Here is a 7,508-nt window from a genome sequence, read left to right as displayed (position 1 = left end):
AACACTACTGCAAGCACCTAATATCTGAATTTAAATGGCATTCTTGTTATATTTACTGACATATGAAGATGTGAGGTTCTTAGCACACATTTTGATCAAAACATGTGAGCCCATCTGCCACGTCAAGGCGACCTCTTGTAGATGGGACCTACACTACACTAACCTCTCTTTAGGCCTGCTGGGCTAATCCCTTTACGTTCTCTCTGTGGGAAGGGACAACATTCAAGGAGGCATACGGGAAAAGCTGCAGGGGGCGCTAGATTTTATCAGAAGGGCACCACATTGTTCTGATATAATTGTTAAATTGTGGTCTAATGTTTGGGGTCTAAATAGTAAGATGTTTTTTCATGGGATTAGCTGTCTGAGTGCTTTTTGTGGGGTGAGTTGTGTTTTTTCACTGGTACAATTTAATATACCATAAAATATGCTGAAAAACTACAGATTTCTCAGTGGGCTGAATTGAAAAAAAAAATCAATTATGCTTATTTTTGGACCTGTTGTTTTTGGTGTGCACACTGTGGCACAAATTACATGAAAACTTTATTCTGTGTGTGTCAGCACATTTACCACAATTTCCAAACTACATTTTTTTTTGTCTTCAAAAATTGAAATATATAAAAAAAATTAGTTTCTGTTGCTATTTTAAGGCGCCATCACTTTTTCATTTTACTGTTGATGCAGCGGATGTGTGGACTCAATTTCTGCAGGATGACTAGTGGTTGTGTAACTTTTTGATGGCGTTATATTTCATATTTTTTCTTGGAGCCAGGGTAATGAAAAAATACAAATCTGGTGTTATGTATTTTTTTTCATAATGGTGTTCATTATCAGGGATAAATAATTCAATATTTTAAACGGACTTTTATGCAGGCTGCAATGCAAATTACTTTTCTTTTTTTTAGAAATATAGGACAAGGTTTTTTTTTACTTTTTTCAAAAATTTTTTACACTTATTTTTTTAGGCCTCTAATGGTGCTTGAACTTGGGATCATTAATTCACTTATACAACCCAGGGAAGGCCATTTGGAACATTTAAATGCTGATTAGGTTATTCAAATGCCACTGTAAGAATTGACAGCTGCATTAAAATACTCAACAGCCATAATTGAAGTTATTTCTGATCATAGCTGTTGCTTCTAGGTGTGAATTGTCAAAGACAGGCGGCGCCACTTCAGTATGTGGAGTGAGCTTGGGAGCCAAGTCCATTCCATACAGACCCCACACACATCCCCTGTACATTTATAGTCGATGTCACCAAGGGGTAAAAAAAAAAAAAAAAAATCCGGCCTCCTCCACCCCTTAATAGCCGGCCAACACTCACCTCATTTCCCCATCGCTCATTACAATACTGTTATGGGCGTGAGGAAATGCAATTACCAGTAAATGTGAACTAGTCATAGACATGTGCTTAGATGTCATAAGATAAAAAAAAATGTCCGGCCTCCTTCCACCCCTTAATAGCCGGCCATCGCGCACCAATGTGTTTCCCGCCCCCTGTGGCAGCACCATCAGCTGCTGCTGTCATTGGTTCAGGGAAATCCATTTACTGGTAAGAAAAAAAGGTTTTTAGATACAGCACATGTCTATGGGTATATGGGGCGCAGATGTTGTGGCGCCTGTACTTACCGCCAGCTGGGTGGTACTGCTGGCTCTCTCCTCAGGGGTCCCTCGCCGTCCTTCCTTGTGATGTCGTTGCAGGGGCTCAGGAGGGCCGCTCGCTCAGGTGGTTGTAGAGCCGGTGTCTAAGAGGGTCTTCATGTTGGAGAATGAAAACCCTCTGAACTTGGCCTGGTCTTCCGGTGACAGCTCGGATTGCTTGGCCTCTTCTGCTTCGATGGTGTCTAAGTCGAATTGCTGATGGAATTCCGACTTAGTTGGGGCAGGGATGTGCGGCGGGGCCATCCTCAGGGTTTCCACAGAGTCCCATTCTACATGCTGGAAGAACCGATGACCACGGATGTTCCCATTGACTCCTAGACGCTTGGCTGGATTTTTCTTGAGGAGCTGAAATCAGAAATGTAGTTTTTAATACTAACTACAATTACAAGAATCTGACAAAGAAAGACAATAAAAGCATACAAAATTAGTAACATGCTTACCTGCATTATGATGTTCTTCGCTCCGGAGGTGGACTCATTAAAGAGTTTTTGATGATACTTACGCTCGCCGGTGATCATTTGATTCATGATGACTCCGAATGAAAACCAGTCTACGGCGGCGTTGTACTCCTCTCCGGCGTCCATCTGCCATAAACAGACAACAGTTAGTTAGTTGGGAAATAAGTTCTACATCATTAATAACATAAGTCGTCTGCCCTAAAAGAAAGGCATTACATGGGATATGTGCACTGCTCTAGACTAGCATTGTGTAGAGACCGCAGTCATCTATTCCATCTCGGACTGCTGTCTCCATGATCCACAACCCAAGAACATAAATACACTTATGTCAACAACTGGTAAGAAGATTCTATTCCACTCACCTCAGGAGCAATATAGTCTTCGGTCCCAGCATAGTCAGTAGCTGTTCGACCTCCAAGCATGTTGTCCAGGGCGAGACCGAAATCGGTGATCTTCAGGTGCCCTGTCTCAGCCACCAAGATGTTTTCGGGCTTCAGGTCTCTGTGGATGATCCCCTTGGCGTGGAGGTGTTGGATGCCGCACACCATCTCCGCAGCGTAGAATCTGTAAGAAAGAGAATAAGTAGTCGGTGTGAGATCCTGAGGAGCGACAAAATACTGTTTCCTAAACTGTAGCTAAAGTATGATTATTGGATGGATCACTAATCATCAGCCATGTAGGAGGAGGCTCGCGATCCGACAATTGTGCGCAAATGGTTGTCATCTGCTGACCAGATCTTTTATGTGAGCATAAAAGTGTTAGCTCACCAGCAGCACATCTCCCCATGTAAACAGCGGAATGTGCCATACTAATGATCTGCTCATGTTAGACCAGCTTAACGAGCAACAACCAACATGCTATCTTGTCAGTTGTTGCTTGTTAATAGGCAAAATATGTGCCGTGTAAAACCACCCTAAATCTTTACCTGGAACTGTTGATATCGAGCCGTCCCTTTGACTGTAGGAGTTGATTCAGGTCCCCGCAGCTTAGAAACTCTAATCCAAGTAGAACGTGCGTCTGTAATGTAGAAGAGACATGTAAGGAGGTTGGTTAATATGAAGTTATGCTACAAAGTCCACATCTACGGTGCACATACTAGTGATGTGCGATAACATACTTGGAGATATCGCACATACTTGGAGATGTGTGATAACAACTATACCTTGGTCTGAAATGCAAATTCTGCATGGATGAGGAAAGGACTTCCTGACGTCATCTGCAACACGCGGTGCTCCACCATCACGTCCGCCAGCTCCACTTCTGCTAGTAGGGCCTTCTTCCTGATGACCTTCACCGCAAACTGCTGACAGGTAACGATGTCTTCTGCCAGCACGACTTCTCCGTAGGCTCCCCGGCCGAGCACATGATGAAATCGTAGTCGTTCTTGGATGGTTGTAGATGTGGTGCTTCCTGAGCCAGTTGGTCGAACACTGCTGGGTCCTCCTAATAGTGATTATAATAGCACAATATACAGGCTATAGGTTATAATAGAGGTAGGTGCCTGCGGCCAGATGGTCAGATACAAGGCTCCTCTGGGAACTGTAGTTGCTACGTTAAAATCAGCCATCACATCACGGGAACAGAAGGACAACCACTTTAATACAGAAGATAACGTCTTATATAGTCTGTAGGCATTAACTATCACTCCTATAAGGGGCTCAGTATGTATTGTATCTGTATTATGGACATGTGACGTAGGCTTTAGATGCATATTTTACTAATTCGGGCCTTATTTGCCTAGTTATGTGATCAGTAACTGCGAATGCTGTATATATTGTGTAAAAAATAAATAAATAACACATCAGACCCCATAAGACAACAGGAAAACCTTCTCCTATGGAAGGATTGTCCTGCTTACTCCTGGGTTCCATTGGATTTTTGGTATAAAGTATACAGCACTCAGGTACAACAATACAACTGAGGCAAAAGTCTGGACACACACGTTTAACTGGTATAATAACGAGATAATTTACTTCCAATGTGTAAAAGTATTAGTTGGGGAGGTGGCTGCATTTCTTGGTGGAGATGTTTTAGGAGGCCATTTTGACATCCAACATATTGAATTAGCTTAGGTTTTTCAAATAAGAAGGGGTCATAGAATGGTAGAGTTGGAAGGGACCTCCAGGGTCATCGGGTCCAACCCCCTTCTCAGTGCAGATTTCACTAAATCACCCCAGACAGATGTTTTTCCAGCCTTTGTTTGAACACTTCCATTTAAGGGGAACCCACCACCTCCCGTGGTAACCCGTTCCACTCATTGATCAACCTCACTGTCTAATATCTAATTTGTGTCTCCCCCCTTTCAGATTTATCCCATTGCTTCTAGTCTTTCCTTGTGCAGATGAGAATAGGGCTGATCCCTCTGCACTGTGACAGCCCTTCAGATATTTGTAGACCGCTATTAAGTCTCCTCTCAGCCTAAACATTCCCAGATCCTTTGATCGTTCCTCATAGGACATGATTTGCAGACCGCTCACCATCTTGGTAACTCTTCCCTGGATATAATATATATAATAATATACCTAGGAATATAACAGTCTTGGCTAGATTTGACTCAGACACACAATGGGAGGGTCAGTGTTGCCAATTTTATTGCTCAGCAGTTAATTGAGGAAAAGTTTCACAAAGTGCTTTTTATGATGTGTTGATGTGGCCACCATTCAGTTGGATGCACAAGAATCCAGCCTTCATGAACTCGCTGAACTGCAGCTGATGCTTCCTAACCGCTCTGTAGGATTCACTGTTTCAGGTGAACTGTATTGTGTATTTTTTTGCATACACAAGGGGCTTTAAATGACCCCTGAGTTAGGAGGAGAGGTCTGGCAGAATGGCAACTAAGGCGATTTAAACTACTAAACATGGTAACAGTACATTCTCCTGTCCTAGGAGGTGTTACCACAGGCAGCACAGATGGCCTCAATTTGGTTGTATTCCCAAACATCCCCTTTAGGCCTCAGTCAGACGACCGTTTTTTGCCGCGATTTACGGATCGCATGACAGATGCGCATCCACAAATCACGTGACCGGGGCCGACGATTCGCCGAAAAATCTGCTAGCAACGTTTTTGGCGAAACGGGCCCGATCAAAGGAGCGCTGTCCGCCCATTGAAAGTCAATGGAGCCGGCAATACAGCCGGCTCCATTGAAAGCAATGGGCTGCCGGCGAGCGCAGGATGAATTTTCGGAAAGGGCTTAAACATATAGGCCCTTCCCTGAAAATCATCCAAAAATGGTTAAAAAAAAAAAATGTACTCACTTTGTCCCTGCAGCCAGAGTTCAGCCGCGGCCGGCCGGCAGTTCTCCTGAACTGCTCTGTGTATTATTCAGCAGGCGGGGATTTAAAATCCCCGCCTGCTGAATGGGCTGCCTCTAATTGGTCACAGCCCTCACCAATCAGAGGCAGCTCTCACTCACCCATTCATGAATTCATGAATGGGTGAGTGAGTGCTGCCTCTGATTGGCTCAGCGCAGGGACAAATCAGGGGCAGCTCTCAGCTGTCATTCAATAGCTTACATGTCCAGCGTGTAAGTGGTAGGTGTCCAGTATGTAAGTGATACATGTCCGGTGTGTAAGTGGTAGGTGTCCAGTATGTAAGTGATACGTGTCCGGTGTGTAAGTGGTAGGTGTCCAGTATGTAAGTGATACGTGTCCGGTGTGTAAGTGGTAGGTGCTCGGTGTGTAAGTGGTAGGTGTCTAGTATGTAAGTGCTAGATGGTTGGTGTGTAAGTGATACATGTCCAGCGTGTAAGTGGTAGGTGTCCAGTGTGTAAGTGCTAGATGTCCGGTGTGTAAGTGCTAGATGTCCGGTGTGTAAGTGGTAGGTGTCCAGTATGTAAGTGCTAGGTGTCCAGTGTGTAAGTGGTAGATGTCCGGTGTGTAAGTGATACATGTCCGGTGTGTAAGTGGTAGATGTCCGGTGTGTAAGTGATACATGTCCGGTGTGTAAGTCGTACATGTCCGGTGTGTAAGTGGTAGGTGTCCGGTGTGTAAGTGATACATGTCTGGTGTGTAAGTCCTACATGTCCGGTGTGTAAGTGGTAGGTGTCCGGTGTGTAAGTGGTAGATGTCCGGTGTGTAAGTGCTAGATGTCCGGTGTGTAAGTGGTAGGTGTCTGGTGTGTAAGTGCTAGATGTCCGGTGTGTAAGTGGTAGGTGTCCAGTATGTAAGTGCTAGGTGTCCAGTGTGTAAGTGGTAGATGTCCGGTGTGTAAGTGATACATGTCCGGTGTGTAAGTGGTAGATGTCCGGTGTGTAAGTGATACATGTCCGGTGTGTAAGTCGTACATGTCCGGTGTGTAAGTGGTAGGTGTCCGGTGTGTAAGTGATACATGTCCGGTGTGTAAGTCCTACATGTCCGGTGTGTAAGTGGTAGGTGTCCGGTGTGTAAGTGGTAGATGTCCGGTGTGTAAGTGCTAGATGTCCGGTGTGTAAGTGGTAGGTGTCTGGTGTGTAAGTGCTAGATGTCCGGTGTGTAAGTGGTAGGTGTCCAGTATGTAAGTGCTAGGTGTCCAGTGTGTAAGTGGTAGATGTCCGGTGTGTAAGTGATACATGTCCGGTGTGTAAGTGGTAGATGTCCGGTGTGTAAGTGATACATGTCCGGTGTGTAAGTCGTACATGTCCGGTGTGTAAGTGGTAGATGTCCGGTGTGTAAGTGGTAGATGTCCGGTGTGTAAGTGGTAGGTGTCCGGTGTGTAAGTAGTAGGTGCCCGGCGTATAAGTGGCGTCTGTTTTATCTATCCCGTGTGAGGGTAGCATCACTGTAGAGGTATGTAATAAACACAGTATGACATCTACACGCTCCACAAATATCAGCTTTATTAATAAACAACACTGATTAAAAACAAACTCTTAACGAGACATAAAACTCAATAAGTGGCAATAAATACCATCAAAAAGCAGCAAAATATCAAATTGTGTGCAAGCGAGGGTAGCTACACAGTCCATGCGCCACATAGCACAATAACATACAAGTGCTGTATATACTGCCCACCGGCCGAGATACCGGGGACTGGCCAACAATATACCTCTGTAGAGATGAAGAGGGATCTGTGAGCAGTCCTGGCCGGTCCCATCAGCATGTAGAGTCTGCGACTAATGATGTATACTAATGCACAGCGTGTATCAGGTGGTCAGAGAAGTGGCGCCACCTCTGTTTGTCCAGGACCGGAGGGTCGCTGTAGGCCGTACAGCCCATTGTATATATATTCTGCACCCCTATACATGGCTCTGATTACACTTAGTAGCAGTTTGTTCTTTATGGTTTTCTTTCATTCTTCTCTCAGTAATAACACAAACATTATTTCTCTTTCCCCCTCAGATCCAATAGAATATGAGTCAGTATTTATAGTGTTTGCTCTGTGACTGAGGCTGGAGTGATATCAGTATACTCATA

The sequence above is a fragment of the Eleutherodactylus coqui genome, chromosome 11 (genome assembly GCF_035609145.1).
Source record: "Eleutherodactylus coqui strain aEleCoq1 chromosome 11, aEleCoq1.hap1, whole genome shotgun sequence".
NCBI lineage: Eukaryota > Metazoa > Chordata > Amphibia > Anura > Eleutherodactylidae > Eleutherodactylus > Eleutherodactylus coqui.
Note: the sequence above shows the minus strand (reverse complement) of the source record.